Source organism: Eubalaena glacialis, chromosome 14 (genome assembly GCF_028564815.1).
Source record: "Eubalaena glacialis isolate mEubGla1 chromosome 14, mEubGla1.1.hap2.+ XY, whole genome shotgun sequence".
Classification (NCBI taxonomy): Eukaryota; Metazoa; Chordata; class Mammalia; order Artiodactyla; family Balaenidae; genus Eubalaena; species Eubalaena glacialis.
Genome location: NC_083729.1, coordinates 59884035 through 59905628, shown reverse-complemented (window position 1 = coordinate 59905628; position 21594 = coordinate 59884035). Strand labels below are relative to the sequence as shown.

The following is a 21594-nucleotide window of genomic DNA, read 5'->3' as shown; positions in this document are numbered from 1 at the left end:
TGTTAAAAAAAAATAAAGTATTAGCTCTTGTTACTATTACCATGAGTCAGATGGGGAAACTGATGCTCAGAGAGGAGGAGTGACTTTCCTAAGGTCACATAGCCAATGTATGGCAGAAACAGGTTTTCAATACAGACATGGCTGATCCCAAAATTTCTGCACTGCGTGTCTTCATCACCTAGAGGACAGAGAGAGACATTCATTTTTTCAAGGCTCCATTTAGAAGAAGAGGCTCACCTGAATACAATTATGTACAAAAATGTTCTGAAAATTGTGTTCAGTACTTCAGTTGCATATTGCATTGCATATACATTTTCTTACTTTCAAGTAACATATTTAAGATAAAATGGCCATCCATGATTAAAATGAAATAAAAGAGAAATAAGCTCTACATCATTGCATCATTTTAGTTTTATTTTTCCTAGCACTTATTTATTGCATTGTATCACTTTTGCTCCGTTTTCCTTCATGCTATTTCTTCCACTTAGTATTGCCCAAAGCCGGGTCCCACATTGCCTTACCAAGGCTGCCTTCCTAGTAAGGTATTCTATTGGCTGTTTTCCTTTCCTCCTAATTAATACTTATCTGTCTTACATCCCATATTATAACAAGTCTCTCACCCAGGCTTCCTGGGTAAAAAAATCAATGAGATAAGCTTTGCTGGAGCATAAGTGTCATTGCCCCAGTGGGTTCACAAAGGCTACCCCCTGACAGCCTGGGAACAAGGGGCAGTGAGGTTTGTCCTTAGGGATAAGTGAGAGATGGTCACGATGGGGCAGGCTTGGTCACCTTTGGAGGTTGAGAAGGTTTACCACCTCTTGCCGTGAGACCAATTCTTCAAATTTCCCATAGTTTCCGGGGTGGCTAGTCCCATCTCTCCATCCAGGTCCCATGACAGGGTCCTTATCCAGCAGGCACTGAGGAATTAGGATTTCATTTTCCTTTTTTTCCCAGTGTGGTTCATTGTGCAACTAATTCTCCCCGGTTACGCTGAGGTGAGGATTCTCTGGGATGTTGGAAGGGAATTTCCTCACATTTTCCATTCCTTTCTTCCCAGGGACAGTTTGCTGGCAGAGTAATGGCCATTTCTCTTGGCAGCCAGATGAGAAACAGAGCTTAACGCAGAGGCGAGAACAACGCTTATGTGGCTAGTGCTATTCCTTGGCATCTAAAAAAAAGTCAGTCCAACTTGGGGTCATTTATTTTTGAAAAGCGAAGGAAAATGCGAAACTTTAAAAGGAGAGAAGATTGTGGCTGGAAAGACAGACGTCACGTTTCTCTTTTCTCCCGGGTCATCAACACTCACCCTTTCGCGTCGCAAGCCCTGGCCTGGGTCTCTGATGGTGGATGTGCGTGTGGCCTCCGAGGACCTCCTGCTCCCCAAAGGCCGCCTCTCCCAGGCCCCGTGCCCAGGGACAGGCCCACATCCCAGTGCCCGGCCATCGCTCCCACAGGTGTCACTCAGTGGGTACCTCCCTTCTTGCTCCAGACGGCTGTGATGCCAGAAGGGCAATATTCACTTTAAAGGGCTTCTGAAGGGCTTTTACAAACGCTGCCTCAAATTCAATCCCTCACTTTCCATTAAATTCTTGCTTAAGGAATTGCTATCACGTTTAAAGAAAGTGATAAAATAAAAACAATAAGTTTATATGGTTATGATAAAAAAGCAGACAACATTACAGAAAAGCCGACAAAATTCCCATCTCTCGGGCCATCGCCCCACAACCCCCCGTCCTGCTCCCGACCATGCTTAATCATTGCTTTCTTTCTTTTTTAAATTTAGTTTTTATTTTATTTTATTAATCATGGTTTAACGAGTGAAATAGTTCTACAAGGCTTGTTACTAAAACAGCAGAACAAGTTTCTGTTGAGGATGATTTTAGTGATCTAAAATTAGATTGTGGTGATGGTTGCACAACTCTGTAAATATATTTGAATCACACAATTTACATAGAAGAATATAACGTAAATTATATCTCAACAAAGTCGTTGTAGAAAGGGGAGGATAAGAAACATTTCCAAGAAAAACTTGCTGAAACCACTCCTGCCTCACTTCCCAGGGGCAACCGCTTCCACTTAGGGTGAGATTTCCCACCATATCTCTAACTAGTTTGCTTGCACTATTTTTGACTATTCAGTTTTAGGCGTTCACTATTGACTCCCATTTAAAAAAAGATGAAGCTTTAATTTTCTTTCATATCACTTACCCCGGCCCCCACCATACCAAATGCACACTTCCCATCCCCTCTCCTTCTGGTATACTGTTATCAATATTCTGTTGATACACTGTTACCTCAGTGTTCTGTGTTTTCATTAGTATGATGACAAAATTTCCACTGGCAGCTGCCCAGTTGTGTGGCATGAAAGAGAGCATCTGAGGGTTCAGCTGATTCTTAATTTCTCAACCTCCTTGAGAAATGACAGTTGATTTACAATGTTGTGTTAGTTTCAGATGTACAGCACAGTGTTTCAGTTTTATGTGTGTGTGTGTGTATGTTCTTTTTCAGATTCTTCTGCCTTATAAGTTACTATAAAAGATTGAGTATAGTTCCCTGTGCTATACAGTAGGTCCTTGTTGGTTATCTATTTTATATATAGGAGTGTGTATATGTTAATCCCAAACTCCTAATTTATCCCTCCCCACCCCTTCGCTTTTGGTAACCATAAGTTTGTTTTCTATGTGTATTTGTTTTCTCTGTGTTTTGTACATAAGTTCATTTGTATCATTTTTTTTTTTTAGATTTTACATATAAGGGATATTATATGAAACAGTACTTGTCTTTCTCTGTCTGGCTTACTTCACTTAGTATGAGCCATCCATGTTGCTGCGAATGGCATTATTTCATTCTTTTTTATGGCCGAATAATATTTCATTGTATATCTTTGTCACATCTTTTTTTTTTTTTTTTTAAATATGTACCGGGGGAACTTGTACTACGAGTTTGACTGCAAAGCTTGGAATTCACCTCAACTGCTATATTTCCCAGGGACTTGAGCTGGCAGGGCCCCCAGTTACAGGGTATCCAGCCCCAGAGTAGCCACTGGTCTGAGGCCCCCACTGTCCTGGCACAAACCTGACTCTATCCCACAGACCAAGTGGTACAGGCCCCAGGAAGTTGCCTGGTCCCCGGCAGGCCTAGGCAGGCCAAAGTCTGGCCCATCTAGCCTCCAATCCTTTGTCAGAATTTCAAAACCCATATTAACCACTCATAACATGCTTTGTCACATCTTTTTTATCCATTCATTTGTTGATGAACATTTAGGTTGCTTCCATGTCTTGGCTATTGTAAATAGTGCTGCTATGAACATTGGGGTGCATGTATATTTTTGAATTAGAGTTTTCTGTAGATATGCCTATCCTGGAGTGGGATTGCTGGATCATATAGCAACTCTATATTTAGTTTTTTAAGGAACCTCCATACGGTTCTCTTCAGTGGCTGCACCAATTTACATTCCCATTAACAGTGTAGGAGGGTTCCCTTTTCTCCAGACCCTCTCCAGCATTTATTATTTGTAGACTTTTTAATGATGGCCATTCTGACTGGTGTGAGGTGATACCTCATTGTAGTTTTGATTTGCATTTCTCTAATAATTAGCAATGTTGAGCATTTTTTCTTGTTAGCCCTTCTTGATTTATTAAACTTAGACATTATCTAATGGCTTCTTGCTATAATAGATGAAGACTGAACTTAGTTATAACTCTCCCACTATAGTTATAGCATTATTTTTAGTTCCTCCATTAACTATCTGTATAACTTTAAACACTTTGGTCACCTCTTTAGTTCTTGTTCTACCAACCATACATAGCATTTTTAAACTATATATATACATATACACGTATGTGTATATATATTTACTTCTCTTCTTTTTCATTTATATCTCTTGCTCATTTATACTTCTCAGCTTGTCATCTGTAATTTTTCCTTTGTGTTTTTAAGATCAATACATTAATAACTATAACTAAAATTAATTTTCATGTTTTGCCTATATGTTGATTCAAAAGTTACAAATTAATAAAAACAACTTTAAAGATTATGAATATGTAAATATTTTCATTGTATATTCAACTAGAGCATTTTGATTACATTTCATTTTTTGTTCAGTTTTTATATTTTCCTGGAATTTTTAACTGCCTTTCTTTTCTCTTCCATTGTCTGCCTGAATTACAAGCTTAAGTTTCTAACTAAGAATAGAATATATATAGAATACATCCTTTTCCTTGATTTTTATTCTCTGGTGGCCTCTGCTGTCTTGCTTTAGTCTGGACTGATTCCTCTCTCATTGTGCTGAACAGGTTTTATCCTGGAACCTTAACCTCCTGGGTTGAATTTGTTGTTTCCAGGGTCCTGTGTCTTCCTCTTCCTTGTTTTACTCTCTTATTTTGCTGGAGTACATCTCCAAGTACTTTTCTTGAAAAGAAAATCATCTTTGTCTTAATTTTACACTTGATTGATAGGGTGGACAATTCTCTGTTGAAACGAAAATTTTCTCAGGAATTTGAAGGCTCTGTCTGTTCCAGTGTTTTCTAGAATTCAATATTTCTGATGCAATGTCTGAGGCCAGTTTGGTTCTGGTTCCCCTGTAGACATTTTATTTTCCCTTTCTAGAAGCTTCTAGGATATTTTTCTTTATCCTTGGCAGTCTTGAACCTGTGTTTCTTTCTCTCATTTTCTCTCTCTCTCTCTCTTTTTTTCTGGGACTTCTACAAGTCAGATGGATTAATTCTATATGTCTCTCTTTTTATTAAAAAAAATTTATTTATTTGGCTGCACTGGGTCTTAATTGCTAGCATGAGGGATCTTTGTTGTGGCATGTGGGATCTTTTTAGTTGTGGCATGCGGGATCTTTTAGTTGAGGCATGTGGGATCTAGTTCCTTCACCAGGGATCAAACCTGGGCCCCCTACACCGGGAGCATGGAGTCTCAACCACTGGACCACCAGGGAAGTCCCCTATATGTCTCTCATCTTCTTTCTTTTATTCAATATTTTCCTTTCTTCTTATTCTCTTTGCTAGGAGATTCTCTTAAGTTTATTTTCCAATCATTCTGATAATTTTAAAATTTCTTTTGGATTATTCCTTTTATTCATATTACTGTATCTCACTATTATTTTATGTGGCTTTGTCTCAAATCTCTCTGAGGATAGTAATTAGCAATCTGCTCTGTCTCTGAATTACCCATTTCTTATTGTTTTTGTTGGTCTTTCTCTGTCACATTGTAAACTTCCCTCAAAAGTCTAGTAAATTTTTAGTTGTTTGGTTGTATTTAAGAATGAGGCAATAGAAAAAGGTGACTGGGAGGTGTGTGCATGAGGGCAGCGCTTGTTAACTGGTAGCTTTGCTTTGAGGAAAGTAGGCAGGAAGTTGGACTTTACCAAGGAGACTCCAAATGCCCTACACTGGCCACCCTAGTTTTTCACAGTTTGTCCACTCTTAAAAGAGAAGAACCCTCTTATTCCTTTGGAGTAGGGAGGGGGTGATTGGACAGTATCAGATGACTAGGAGTTTTGCACGAGGTGGAGGCAGGGGGTAAGCTGGAGGACAGCTGTTTTCTTGTTCCATCAGTCTCCTTCTTTTTGTCCCCCCCATCTTACTCCCACTCTCTGACACTTGGCATTTCTGAGTTGGGAGCCTCTTTGGAGCTGTTCAAGGCAGAGGTCTCATTCTTTAGCTGTGGCCCCTTCTATGAGTCCTGTAGGCTGTCGCATCCTCCACCGTTTCATCCCTTGCCAGTTCCTTATGTATTATTTTATGTCTTTCAGAGATTTATCAAATTCATGGTCCATTGATGGGTACTCCCACTCTCTTTATTGTGATGGACTTTAAAATACTTTTAATGTCATTTTAATGAGGTCTTGCAAGGGAGTAACAGCAGTGTATTATCTTGAATTAGAAATTGTTTGTTTTGATAGGTATAGTAGAAAGATCTTGGGTTCGTTGACAGATCTGGGTTCCAGGTACATAGTTCAATGCATTTTTATGCCACTTTATCCCTTCTATCAATAGCTGTGGTTTGTTATTATGTGGAAGACTGGAGAAACACTGAGAAGAGTCGGCTAAACAATTCATCTGTCTGAGGCCCAGGTCCTTCACTCTTAAGTCATTCATGCAATTCATAAGCATCTACCCGATACATGGTTTTGTGTTAAGTACTGGAGAAACAAATATGAAGTAGCCATAGTCCCTTCCTGTCAGGTATTTGGGGTGGGGCTTGAATAAAGACAAAAGAATAAGATTTTATGGCGAGTGCTATGATAGAGATATGTAACAGGTGATGTATCAGAATAGAGGAAGGTGGGGACTTCCCTGGTGACGCAGTGGTTAAGAATCTGCCTGCTAATGCAGGGGATATGGGATCGGGCCCTGGTCTGGGAAGATCCCACGTGCCGCGGAGCAACTAAGCCCATGGGACACAACTACTAAGCCTGTCCTCTAGAGCCTGCAAGCCACAACTACTGAAACCCGCACGCCTAGAGCCCGTGCTCCGCAACAGAGAAGCCACCACAATGAGAAGCCCACGGACCGCAAAGAAGAGTAGCCCCCGCTGGCTGCAACTAGAGAAAGCCCACACGCAGCAACGAAGACCCAATGCAGCCAAAAACAAACTAACAAACAAATAAATAAATAAGATAAATTTATTTTTAAAAAAAGACTAGAGGAAGGTGAAATTATGGAAGGTTTCACAGAGGAAGTGATATTTAAGCTTCTACAAGAGTTCTCCAGATTGGCAAGGGAGAGGAAGGCATTCCAGACAGAGAAATGAGCACGTATTTAAGCATGGAGTCATGACAGAGCTTGGTGTTTTCTGGAAACATTCCTGAATAATAATAATTCCAGTAATAATTCTATGTAACTGGGAGGAGCATAGGTACTTGTGGAGGAATGATAATGAGACTAGAGAGTTAACAATGACAGCTAACACATCTTATATGTACAATTACTATGCACATTTACAGGTGAGAAAACTGAGGCACAGACTCACATGACCTTAAGGTCCCCCAGTTAATAAGTTGGGGAGCTGGCATTTGATCCCTACCAGTCTGGCCCTAGAGCTTATTCTTTTTGTTCAGGGGTTAGATGATCAAGGACTTTATTAAGGAGTTTGGGTTTGTTCCTTCAGACACACTTTAAGGTAGGGGAGTGATGTGATCAGTGTTGTGTTTTAGAGACATAACTCTGGAGCTATCGTTTGGAAGGCTGTTAGGCCAGAGTCAGGGAGCTCAGAAAGCAAGTTAGGGGATGATTGCACCATTTTTCAGGCAATGGATGAGGGCTCCTGAGTTTAGAAGGGAAATAGGGCTGCAATGGAAGAGGCAATTATGAAAGTTATTTCAGAGGCAGAATCGACAGAACTTGGTCACTGACAAGACATGGGAGTTAGAAGATGGGGTCAAGATTGGGTGGCTGGGTCCTGGTGGTTTGTTTGTTGTATCCAGGAGTACATGATGAGCATGCTTGGGAGAGCAGAGAGGTAGAGAATGAGTCTGTTTTGAACATGGTGCAATTGAGGTGATTGTATGATATCCAGGTAGCCAAGTCCAGCAGTGTTTGGAAAGATGAGTCTGGAATGTGGGGGAGACATCTGTGTGGGGGGTACAGAGCTGGGAGTCACTGGCTCATAAGGAAAATGAAATCATGGGGGTGGATATGAAGAGAGTATGTGGTATGAAGAGAACCAGGGTCAAAGTCCTGGGAAGCATCAGAATTTATGAGGACCATGCCTGGAAAGTTGGCTGATGACATCCTTGAGAAGAGGTGGAGGGGTGTGGGAGAAGTTAGGAATATTCCAGCACTGTCACTGGACCCTGTGGTGTCTGGGGCTGAGGGCTGAAGGGAGGTGGCCTCAGGGGACAGCAGGTCTCTGAAAGGCAGGATGAGGAGGCCAGGGGTGAAGCCATGATGCAGAAAAGAGTTTTCCCAGAAATGAGGACTCCAGGAGGAAGAGAAGAAAGGGGTGGCAGGGAGGAGAGCATTCAGAAGCATTGGGGAGGAGAGAGTATGCTTGACCATGAGTTGAGTGGCCGAGGGCACCATAGAGGGTGGGGAAGGGAGGGGCAGGAGCCATTCCAAAGTGGCTTGTCATGTGGTGCATATATGCGATGTAATACAACTCAGCCAACAAAAGGAATGAAATAATGCTGTTTGCAGCAACATGGATGGACCTAGAGATGATGATACTAAGTGAAGTAAGTCAGACAGAGAAAGACAACTGTCATATGATATTGCTCATATGTGGGATCTCAAATATGCTACAAATGAATTTATTTACAAAACAGAAACAGACTCACAAACATTGAAAACAAACTTATGGTTACCAAAGGGGAAAAGGGGGGAGGAGGGATAAATCAGGAGTTTGGGATTAGCACATGAGAATTACTATATATAAGATAAATAAACAAGAATGTCCTACTGTATAACACAGGGAACTATCTTTGATATCCTGTAATAAAGCATAACGGAAAAGAATATGTAAAAGAATATATATATCAATATATATTTGAATCACTTTTCTGTACACCAGAAACTAACGCAACATTTTATTTTTATTTTATTTTTAATTAATTAATTTATTTTTGGCTGCAACGGGTCTTCGCTGCTGCACGCAGGCTTTCTCTAGTTGTGGCGAGTGGGGGCTACTCTTCCTTGCAGTGCTCGGGCTTCTCATTGCGGTGTCTTCTCTTGTTGCGGAGCACGGGCTCTAGGCACGAGGGCTTCAGTAGTTGTGGTGCACGGGCTCAGTAGCTGTGGCGCACGGGCTTAGTTGCTCCGCGGCTTGCGGGCTTTTCCCGGACCAGGGCTTGAACCCGTGTCCCCTGCATTGGCAGGCGGATTCTTAACCATTGCGCCACCAGGGAAGTCCCAAACACAGCATTTTAAATCAACTATACTTCAAGAAAAAATAAAAATAAAAACAAAGTGGCTTCTCTTCTCTCAGCTGCTTTCAGTCTCTAGTCTGCTCAGGTGCCTGCAGGTGGTGGTCAGCCCTGTAGATCTGCTGGGTTGGATCTGGGTTCCTGAAGTGCTGATGTGCAGGAACCACTGTGTACATTTACATCCACATATTTGACTTCCCCTGACCTGAGGACAGATGTGGAAACAGCAAGCTTGGCCAGCCAAAGTAAACAGAGAGCCTTACAAATCCAAACCTTTCTGTTTTCACTGGAACGTCAGGACCCAGCTTCATTCCTCCAATCTGCTCCGGTCCAAAGGAAAATGGACCATCTCTATTCTTTGAGTAGAGTGTGACGACTGCATGCCACATGTTTGATGGGCTGGTCTGGACCACTACACATCCTGGTCCCCGGCCACTCCTGGGGCCTCCTTCCAGACTCCATGCAGGTGTCTTGATTGGTTTCTGAGTGTCTCCTGAGCTTCTCACAACAGCCCATCCAGTAGGTATTATATCGATCTTGTTTGCAATTAGAAAAAAGCGAAGCTGGAGATCACACAAATATGAAGTGAGAGAAGTAGAATTTATTTTATTGAACTTTTCTTTTGTTATGAAACATTTCAAACAAACAGAAACATTCCAAATATAGCATATCTGATACCTTCTGTACCCACTGATGGTTCTATAGGACCCTAACGTTGAGCCATTCTTGCACCAGATTTTTTAAAGAAAATACTAATATATCTAGTTGAAGCTCTCCGTCTCCCTTCCTGATGTTTTCCCCTCCCTATCTCTTTAAAGCTAACCACTATTTGAAGTTGGCATTTATTATTACCATGCAAATGTTTATGTTTTATTGCATATATTGTATTAAAAACAATCTCTGGTATTATTTTGCATGCGTTCAAGTGTTGCATACGTGGTATTAAACTCTGCATTTCTTTTTTATTTTTGGATTCCATTTGAGTGTATTGAAGATATCCAGTGGAGATCGTAGACATGTTCACTTCAGCTTGCATTGAGCAATCAGGCTTTGTCAGCTCTGACATGAAGTGATCATAGGCTATGAAAGTTTAGTTTCTCACAATTCCCTTCCAGTCTTAATAACTCAGAGCTATAACTCCTTAGCTCCTAATTTGGATGTTTAGGTCAATTTCCTTACTTCCTTGGATAATACTTTATTGTTGGAAATTTGTCTTGGTCAAGGCTTTCTTGCCAAACCATTCTCTATAGTGAATGAAACATGTACAATATTTTCCATAGTGCAGAGGTGGGGTGGAGGATGGGGAGAAATGTGGGTCAACCAAAAAGTCAGAGGATATAGGACTATCTGAATCTTCTCGACAATGTTTGCAACAGTCTCAAGGTTCTTTATTACTCCTATTTCTTCTTGATGAGTCTCTCCTCTTTGGCAAAAAGAACTCTCCTGGTATTGAATTCAACAGGAAGTGGAATGTTTGGGCTTTATTGAAAGTATTTCCCATGTTTTGCCTATTTACCATGAGTCAAAGACAATGAAATAAAAAATCACATCTGTCTTCATCAATGATGAGCTCTTCTGCTTCTGGAATAGTAATGTATAATGTTTTCTGCAGATTTACAGAATGTCCAGAATTTTCTGTAGTGATGGAAGTGTTCAATATCTATACTGTGCAGTATGGTAGCTATGAGGCACTAACCACGTGTGGCTATTGAGTACTTGAAATGTGGCTGATGTGACTAAGGAACTGAATTTTAAAATTTTATTTATTTTTTTAATAATTTAAATTAGAATAGCCTCACAGACCTGGTGACTACTGCACTAGACAGCACTGTTCTAGAGAATTTAGACCAATATATGGTGAGAGAGGGACTTCCCTGGTGGTCCAGTGGTTAAGACTCCGCGCTTCCACTGCAGGGGGCAGGGTTCCATCCCTGGTTGGGGAACTAAGATCCCACATGCTGCGCGGCCAAAAAAAAATGTATTGGGAGAGTTTCAACAAGTCTTAATAAATCGAGTTCACATTAAATTGCAATGGATTTATTTGCTCTTTCTTTCCCCAAATCTGAAGTTAATATAAGAAACTGGTTAGCTTGTAAAGTATTGTACAGAGTATTGTTTCTCCAAGAGCTTCTGCTAATCTGTTGCTTGTAGTCAACATATTCTTGTGATTCTTGTTGGAGTTGATGAGTTTGCTTGCACTGTCATTGTCTCTGGCCTCATGGCTCACTCAGTCCACATCATTTCCAAGCTCTGTTGATTCTGAGTCCTTTCAGCGCTGGTTGTTCTTAGCCACCCTCTGCTCCAGCACAGCCTCCCTCTGAGAGATGGGCCAGAGTGGGGATCTGGACCTACCCAGGCCCTGATTACAGTCCTGGATCTGAGCTTGGTCTGAATCAGCTTTCATTTCTTTAAAACTTTTTATTTTGAAATAATTTTAGACCTACAAAAATGTTCCAAATAGTACAGTGGCATAAAGAGTCTTGTAGTTTATTCTTCACCCAGATTCCCATTTGTTCATGTGGTTAATATTTTACCACCTTTGCTTTATTCTTCCTTCCCCCTCTTTATATCTACATCAACATCTATATCAGTCTGTCTATTCTTCCTCCTTTTCTCCTTCTTCCTCTTCTTCTCCTTCTCCTTCTTTTTCTATCTCTCTCTCTCTATTTCCCTTACAAACAGGAACATTCTCTTATATAACAACAGTACAATTATCAAAGTCATAAAATTAACATGAATACAATATTACTATCTGTTCTATAGCTCTCATTCAAATTTTTCTAGTTGTCCCAATAATGTCCTTTATAACAATAACAACAAAAATCTTCTGATCCAACATCCAACCCAGGATCACAGGCTGTGTTTGTTTTTTTTGTCTTGTTAGTCTCCTTTAATCAGGAACAGTTCTACAGTGTTTATCTTTCCATGGTCTTGATATTTCTGAAGAGCGTAGGTCAGTTATTTTGTAAAATTTCCCTCAGTTTGTATTTGTTTGATGTTTCCTCATGATTGGATTTAGCTTATACATATTTGGCAAGAATGTTACAGAAATGATGCGTCCTTCTCAGTGCATCACATTCTATTGTAAGGAAGGTTTTTTATTTTTTGTCTGTATCTATGTATCATCTATCTATTATCTATCTATCTATCTATCTATCTATCTATCTATCTATCTATCTACCTACCTATCCTCTATCTATCTTTATCATATAGTGATCTATCTCAGTATCAACTCATGGATTCTTATTTCTTTACATGAATTTTATTCTATCACTATCACCATTTATTATGAGACCAAACTTTCCCAGATGTGAGCTGTGGGAATCCCTTCATTCTGGTTCCTTTGTTTTATTTTATTTAATTTATTTTTTTAAATATATCTTCCCATCTTTTTTGAAGCAATTTATTACTTTCTGATATAACAAAATGTTCCAGTCTCATTTTTTTTGTGTACCAACCTTGGAATCAGTCATTTCTTTAATGAGGACCAGCTTTCATTTTGATGATCACATGCTGTAGTGTGAACAGGAGGCAAAAGCCAAAAGAAGGAGTTGTGACACTAAAAGACAACAGAGTGTATGAATGAACTAGAAACGTACGTTGCCTTACAGATAGAAATAGCAAGGAAGCTTGCTTGTCAGTGTTGGGTTAAGGGAGAAAATTTTCTCTTGAGACTTCCTAACCATAAACTGGCACTCATTCAAGTTTGTAACCCAAATTTACACTACCTGCATGGTTCTAAACACTTTTAGGTCAAAATTTATTTTAAAATGTTCTGGATTGGTAATGATTCCAGAAATTTGGAAGAAGCAAAACTAAATCCTCTTTGGAGAAATGCAATCAAAACAAAAACCTCAAAGTTTTCCATGAATAAAGTTCGGAGGAATGTGGGCTCAGAGACAACGTCAAAAAGCATTTAAGGAGACAAGGCACTCTGAGGAAAAGCCAGCAGGAACAACAAACCACAGAATAAGGCCAACATAGTTTTTAGGTATGGGAATTATCAAGTACAAAATGTAACTTAAGCATGTTTAATATATTTAGAGAAAGAAAAGTGGTGATTTAAAATATAAGATACAAGTTATTATGAAAGATAAACAGGCATACTTGGAAAACAATCAAATAGAATTTTTATGAAAAACAAATATAATAATTGAAATAAAAAACTCAAATGATGGTTTAAATTTAAAGAGAAAATTAGATATAGGTGATAAAAACATGAACAGGAAAATAGGTCTGAAGAAATTATCCAGAATGCATAACAGAGAGACAAAGCAGTAGAAAATATGAAAGACAGATTAAAAGGCATGAAGGACAGGGTGAGGAGGTCTAACTTATGTCTAATTGGACTTCTAGGAGGAAGGACAGAGAGAATGAAAGAGAGGCAAATTTTGAAGAGATAATGACTGAAAAATTTTCAGAATTGATGAAACATACGTGCATACTTCAGACTTAAGGAGCTCAATGAATTTACAGCAATATAAGCAAAATTTTCCTTGGACAGATAGTAGTGGAACTGAAGAATACCAAAGACTATGGAGAGGTCTTAAAAATAGCCAAAATGTAAAGACAGACTAACACAAAGGAACTACAGAACTCACAGTGGATATCTCCAAAATGGTATCTGGAAGACAATGGAATAATATCTTCAGTATTCTGAGAGACAGTAACTGTCAACCTAGAATTGCATACATAGTGAAACTATCAAGAGGGAAAGAGGGAAAAATAAAAATATTGTTTGGTCAAATGAAAAAATCAGAGCCTTTGTAATGAACAGATTTTACACTAAAGGAAATTCTAAAGATGCACTTAGGGTACACAAAAATATTTGATGGACAGTCCACCGCAAGAAGGAATGAAATAAATCATTAAATATGTGGATATCTAAACAAACAATGATTGAGTTAAACAATAGTTAATGTCTAATGATGTATAAAAATCACAAAACAAGTAGAATTAAAATATTGAACAAAAGTAAAATATGTTTGGAAGGGATGATTAGATTTAAAGCAGTCTAAGTTTTTGTATTGTTTAAAATAGGAGTGTGTGTAGACTAAGTTTAGATAAATTCAATTTATCGAGTGATGTCAACAAGATGGCCAAACAAGATGTCCCTCACTTGTATTACCCCCCTCAACAACAATTTAGCACCTATCCATGGAAAAAGTACCTTTGTGGGAGATGTGGGATCCAGCACCATATGTCAAGAGGTCCAGGGGAGGCTTGTTCATCCATGAATCAGATAATAGGCGTACAGACCTTGGTGAGAACCCTCCTCAGACTGTAATTTCTCCCATGTGGGAAGTGAGAGAGTGAGTGACCACCCAGCCTCCCCAGCTATGTGGGATGCTGCCAAAGAGGTCCATTTCTCTTTTGATCCATCCAGAGTACTCAGTCATGAGTTGAATGACTGGAGGTGGGGGTAGTGGGGGAGCAGCTGGGGGGGACGCAGCTAGGAGTTGGAGGGCCTTGAAGGGACATGGATCCTGCTAACTGCATCCTATTAACTGTGGGACTCCATTAGGAAGCCCACCAATGAGCCCCTGGGGATGCCTCATCTACTGATACCCCAGCTGGCCTGTTGCACCCCCAGTGCTCTGGGTGCCTCACTCACTTCCCCATCCTGTGGTCAGCTCCCTGTGCATACTTGTGATGGTGGCATGAGCAAGCCTTGGTAGATGGCTAGTGAGCACACACAGAAAGCTGGACCATATTGCCCGGCCAGGGAGAGACCACAAAATTGAGATTTAGTACTGCCCTGAGAGCAAAAGGGAGGCTGTCAGCACTCAGCATGGTGTATTGCAAGATTGAGGGTAGGCATACAAGCTTAAGAATCCTGCCACAAGAGGGAGCAATAAGGGTAGAGCAGGAATACCCATAGCCAGTCTGAGGAAACCTCAGCATCCCTAGCAGGGCTGAAGGAAGGTAATTCTTTCCCGAAGTCAGTTAGTGAAGACCAGAGGAGGTGACAGCAACTTCAAATGCAAAGAGAGCAATGCAAGCCTTCAAGGAACATGAATATCAAGGAAATTTGATGTCACCAAAAGATCACAATAATTCTTCCAGTGACTGAACCCAAGACCTGGAGATCTACCCAATAAAGATGTCAAAAGAGCTGTTTTAAAGAAGCTCAATGAGCTACAAGAAAACACAGAAAGACAATTTAACAAAATCAGGAAAACAATGCACAAACAAAATGAGAAGTTTAACAAAGACACAGAAATCATTAAAAAGAACAAAAATACAATGAATGAAATAAAAAATGCAATAGAGAACATCAACAGCAGAATGAATTAAAGAGAAAAAAATCTGTGAATTAAAAGATAATAACTATGGAATTATCCACAGGGGAAAAATTTTTTAAAATTAATAAAGAGTGAAGAAAGCCTGCATGATTTTTGGGCCACCATCAAAAGAAATGATCTGCAAATTATGGGAGTCTCAGAAGGAGAAGAGAGGGAGAAGGGGGTGGAAAGCTTATTTAAAGACAAAATGGCTGAGAACTTTCCAAATCTGGGGAGAGATTTGGACATCCAAGTTCATGAAGTGAATAGGTCCCCAAACAAACTCAATGTAAAGATATATTCTCTAAGACCCATTATAATAAAGCTGTCAAAATCAAAGCAAAGAGAGAATCTTAAAAACAGCAAGAGAAAAGAAGGTTGTAACTTACAAGGGAACCCCCTACAAGGCCATCAGTGAATTTCTCAGCAAAGGCCTTACATGACCAGAATGAACCCACAGAAATACATTTCTGGGGCCTCTGAGAAGCTCTGGTTCTCTATGTCTCAGTGCAGAAAGAATTCAGTGAGAGGCAAAGTGATAGATAAGAAGTGTTTTATTAGAATAGGATGCTTGTGAGGCTTACAAGCGGGCAGGCAAGACGGTGCTGCCCTGAGAGCTTAGTGGGCTACAGTTTTGTAATCAAAGGAAGACTAGGGAGGGGGAGAAGACCATCTCCTTCATCATTCTTGAGTAGACGTGAAGCTTCCATCATCAGCTCCTCCACCATGTTGGGCAGGGGAGTTTTCTTGTCCCTACATGGACAAGCTGTGACTGTCATGGGGCAATGGAAATGAGCAAAAAGGCAGTAACATATACTAAAATACGGTAAATCACCTCAGGTTTCAGTATAATGTCTCCTTATATTTTTGTTTGTAGTGTGAGCAGAGTAGCATGTCCTAGGCATCATTAACCTACTGAGGTCACTGGGCAGGATGTGGGTCTCAATCCACCATTGTTTTATTGTTTGGGGGCATGTCTCATGCTTCTGTTGCATGATTTTGTTGCTAGGCAAGCCTGTTTGGTTTTGTGGTTAAGCAAACCTGCTTTCTTGAGTGATCGTTAACTTACAGGGGTCTCCCATACTTTTTTATCTTTTTCTACTTAAAAAAAGTAAAAGTAATGGGATTAACTATTTAATCACCTACTTTGTCCCTTTACTCTGTCCCTATCAAGATCCTCCTCTACCAGTATCCTATCCCATTTGTACCATTTGTGAAAGTTTTAATAATTGCATCACCACAGCACACCAAGGGCTCTCCATGCTCCATCTACCACCAGTGAAGGGGTGCTCATTGCCTAAGGGATTGCTGTGAGATATCCAGCTACAGAATCCAATGTTAGAGTCTGCTTCCTAAGACCATTTCTGGTGACAACTGTCTTAGATCCCTTGAAACAGAGTTGATGAGCTATATGAGGAGTGTTCTCAGATTAAAAGTAAAGAAGGAAGGATTGGATAGAGGGAGAAGCTGCTTTGCAGTGTAGTTGTAACTGAGGCCTCACCTGACTCTACAGGGATCTCTGGAGCTAACATGGTTCTTCTGAGTTTTCCCAATTTGAGACAAGAGGGTCTCTGTATTTATGCATCAGCCAGTCATTGGCCATGGGCTCACCCAGGGAGAGAGCATAACCTTGGCCAAGGCCAAGAACAAGTCCTACTGAGGGACATAACTGTGAGCTGTCAGCAGCTGATATTCCCAGCAGCTGGGGGTCGTATGTCATTTGTCAGCCTTGGGGAGGGGATCTTGTCAGAGAACCATACTATCCACAACAAAATTTCATAATGGTAAGTGAGAAACACAAGATAAAAATTGTATTTATAATGTGACTTCAATATTTTAAAATGTGAATATATAAAAAAATGACTGGAAGGAAATAAACTAAACTGTTTGAGAGGTTTTGTCTTGGAATAATGGGTGACTTTCATTCCCCCTTTCCCCAGCCCCTGTCTTATAAACACGCATAAAAAACCTTAGAGTATCTTAGGGAAAACATAAAACCATCCCACTGATTCCTCTCTATGAGCTGTTCAAATCAGTCAGAAGTGAACATCAGTGTCACTTGAATGGATAAACATGCTGTAGTACATCCAAACAATAGAATATTATTCAGCCATAAAAAGAAATGAGCTGGGCTTCCCTGGTGGCGCAGTGGTTAAGAATCTGCCTGCCAATGCAGGGGACACGGGTTTGAGCCCTGGTCCGGGAAGATCCCACATGCCATGGAGCAACTAAGCTCATGCGCCACAACTACTGAGCCTGCGCTCTAGAGCCCGCGAGCCACAACTACTGAAGCCCAGGTGCCACAACTACTGAGCCTGCGCTCTAGAGCCCGCGAGCCAAAACTACTGAAGCCTGTGCGCCTAGAGCCCATGCTCTGCAACAAGAGAAGCCACCGCAATGAGAAGCCAGCGCACCGCAACGAAGATTAGCCCCTGCTCGTGGCAACCAGAGAAAAGCCCGCGCAGCAACAAAGACCCAACGCGGCCAAAAAATAAAACAAAATAAAATAACAAAATAAATAAATTTATTAAAAAAAAGAAAGAAATGAGCTATCAAGCAATGCAAAAACATGGAACCTTAAATGCATATTACTAGGTGAAAGAAGCCAATCTGAAGAGGCTACGTGCTGTATGATTCCAGCTACATGGTATTTTGGAAAAGGCAAGACTATGGAGACAGTAAAAATATCAGAGGTTTCCAGTGTTCAAGGGGAGAGAGGAGGAGGGATGAAGAAGTGAAGCTCAGGGGATTTTTAGGGAGGTGGAACTATTCTGCATGATACTGTATGATACATGATGGATACATGTGCATTTGTCAAAATCTATAGAACTGTATGATACAAAGAATGAACTCTAATATGAACTGTGGACCTTACTATTGATTTATCAATTTGTCACAAATGTACTACACTAATGCCGGGAAAACTGTTCAGGGAAGAGGGGCTATATGGGAACTCTCTGCACTATCTGCTCATTAAAAGAAAAAGAAAGAAAAAGAAGAAAGTGAATGTTAGTTTTTGTAATCTACTAGAGGCAACAACTTTAGCAGTAGTTGAGACTGAATTTAACAGATGGCAAGCTCAGCAAGCCAGGGTGAGATCTACTTATCATGGACTGAACAAAGCCTGCTCAGGCAGTTGTGAAATATCAGAACACAAATCTACAGATAAACAGCTTCTTTGTTTACTAATGCATTAATGGGTATCACAACAGCTTGACTCTTGATTCTGGAATTCTTGCTGTTTCCTCAATGAACCATGACACAACTGTTGAGTCTTGCTATATGCATTCATAGAATGGCAGGGAATCTGGTCCTGTGACGGGACATTTGATAAACAAACAAGGCAAACTGGAGCTGATTCTTCTGGTGACTGCCAGTGCTGGCGCCTTTTTTCCCTTTTGGCACATACCCTAAATTCCTGGCATCTACTCTTATTTTTCCTCCCAGGCCAACTGCAAAAAGGACTTGACCTCAGCTGACATAGAATGTGGAAGATTGTGTATGCATTGAAAAGTAATTCAGTCTGCTGATGAAGTTAATGAATTTTCATAGGAATTTAGTCAATACCACTCAGTGAGAGTCCGCACTTTGAATATTTGCTCAAAGGCAATGGGGAAATAAGAACTTCTTTATCACTGCTGATTTTTTTTTCTATAAATTTATTTATTTTATTTATTTATTTTTGGCTGCGTTGGTTCTTCGTTGCTGCGGACGGGCTTTTCTCTAGTTGAGGCGAGTGGGGGCTACTCTTTGTTGCGGTGCGCAGGCTACTCATTGCGGTGGCTTCTCTTGTTGTGGAGCATGGGCTCTAGGCAGGCGGGCTTGGTAGTTGTGGCTCGCAGGCTCTAGAGCGCAGACTCAGTAGTTGTGGCATACGGGCTTAGTTGCTCCGCGGCATGTGGGGTCTTCCCGGACCAGGGCTCGAACCCATGTCCCCTGCATTGGCAGGCAGATTCTTAACCACTGCGCCAGCAGGGAAGCCCCTATCACTGCTGATTCTTGAAAGTAAACATTGTCTCAGAGGGACTTCCCTGGTGGCACAGTGGTTAAGAATCCGCCTGCCAGGGACTTCCCTGGTGGCACAGTGGTTAAGAATCTGCCTGCCAATGCAGGGCACATGGGTTCGAGCCCTGGTCCGGGAAGATTCCACAAGCCATGGAGCAACTAAGCCTGAGTGCCATAACTACTGACACTGTGCTCTAGAGCCTGCGAACTGCAACTGCTGAGCCCGGGCACCACAACTACTGAAGCCCGTGGGCCTAGAGCCTGTGCTCTGCAACAAGAGAAGCCACTGCAATGAGAAGCCCGCACACCACAATGAAGAGTAGCCCCCGCTCGCCTCAACTAGAGAAAAGCCCACGCGCAGCAACGAAGACTCAACGCAGCCAAAACCAAACAAACAAATAAATAAATAAAATAAATTAAAAAGAAGCATTGTCTCCGATACAGCTTCCGTTTCTATTGTTGATTTGCTTAAACATTGGACATGTTGAGATTCTTCACTTGTACGTTTATCCACTCAGCTAACACTGATTGACTACTATGAGACCGGCACCATAGGCATAAGTTATTACTGGAGGGGCTGCACTATCGTATAGTCTACTTTAGTATCAGAGTGTAGGGGGTGAGAGGACACTTTTACTTTTCTCTGCTTATTCTTGCCTTGACTATAGAGAAGATAACTCTGTCCTGCCTTCCATTCTTCTCTTCTCTCTTTTCTTGCTTTTCTCTGTGGGTTGAGACCTGTCTGATTGGCAAGATAAGAAGAACCTTCCATTCATGGACAATACTACCAATGGACAGTTACCATTAATTAGAAACAAGAACACTTCTCTTGCATTCTCTTAAAAAAAAAATCCATCTGGAATCTCTTTTTCTATGTAGTGGAGATCTGACATCTTTTTAGTATTAAGTTTTCCCATTTAGAAATGTAGTTCATGAAGTTTTATAGTTGTCTTCCTATAGGTTCTGCACATTTTTTTGGTTAGCTTTATTTCTAGTTATTATATATATACATATTCATGTATAATTTATACATACTTTAAAAATATAAATATGTAATTTATATTTTTTCTATTGTGAATGGACAGCTTTCTAACTGGTCATGATCATTGACTGTGTTGGTCATGTCCCTGGCTAGCTCACTGGCCTCCTTTATTAGTTCTAGAAAACTTAAAGTTGATTCTTATGGAATTTTTAGGCAGTCCAGTACATTGTCTGCAAATAATGACAATTATTTTCTTCCTGATTTTTATAATTACTTTAAAATTTTTGTTTGTGTTATTGCACTGACTAGGACAATAATGGTGATGGTTAGAATCCGTTCTTGTTTTATATTTTAAAGGAAATACCTCTAATACTTCAACATTAAGTATAATGTCTGTGTAGTTTTTTTGGTGGATACCTGTTAACAGATTAAGGAAGTTTTTCTTCTTTTCTATTCATAACTTGCTAAGGAAATTAAAAAAAATTTTTTTAAAATCAGTTACCAGTTACTATAAATTAGAAGCAACAAAACTATGTCCAGGACATAGTGCTGAATGGGATCTCTTTGTTTTTACTAATGGTTCAAGATTAAATAAAGATAATAATATATTAAGAATCTCCTAAAAGCAAATATTGAAAAACCTATAAAAATGCTGATCTAAACATCAAAGTGGTAAGAGAACCAGTAGTCTCAGCCAGTAATATATGTAGTGGCCAGGGTTTGTTGGGAGTGAGCATTTGTTTTGGTAGCTTTGATGGGGCAAATGGAAATGTCTGACAAAGGTAAGATGTGGAATTCTTCTCAAGCTCACTGCAGGTCTATTCCTCATAGCAGGGATTACATTGTCAGAGCAGATACAAATGTGAATGAGTCTGAAAGTCTGTTCAGCCTCATGGAAACACACAATGCAAAACCATGGAAACTGAACACATGTTGCCCAGACACTGACAATGTGTCCATATTAGCACCGGGAGGTGCTCATTACATCCAATTCTGCACAGAGTGGAGAAGGCAGCCAGATGTGGGGTTAGAAAGGAGTATTTGTACCAAATACTTACATGCCTATTTGAAGCAGGAAAGAAAATTTCTCTTCCTGGAGAGATGGCTGGGAGCCACATTACTCCTCTTAAGGCTGGTTTACTCACCCAAGGCTTGAGGTCCATCATCTTTGCCACACATTTGGAATGAGAGGAACTGAACAGGGTCTGTCTGGACTTTCCCTAAGCTCAACCCCATCAATCGTCAGTACTGTTCTCAGTGAAGGCACGCCCAACAGTACAGTTATTGCCACCAGAAGTTAAATAGTCCCTTGGTCATTTGCTACATCCTAATGACCATATTATCATGCCTGATGTCTTTAGCCAGCAGGACCACATAGCTGAGCCAACCCCACCAGGCCCTAGTTTATTCGCACCGTACTTAATTCCAGGTGTTGGATTATCAGAAAATTTG

At 40.4% G+C, this 21594-nt stretch overlaps 1 pseudogene; it reads left to right on the top strand.

Moving 5' to 3' along the window:
- Positions 1–1222: 1222 nt before the first annotated feature.
- On the top strand, positions 1223–21447 carry LOC133104982 (Golgi reassembly-stacking protein 2-like; annotated as a pseudogene).
- The last annotated feature ends 147 nt before the right edge of the window (positions 21448–21594 follow it).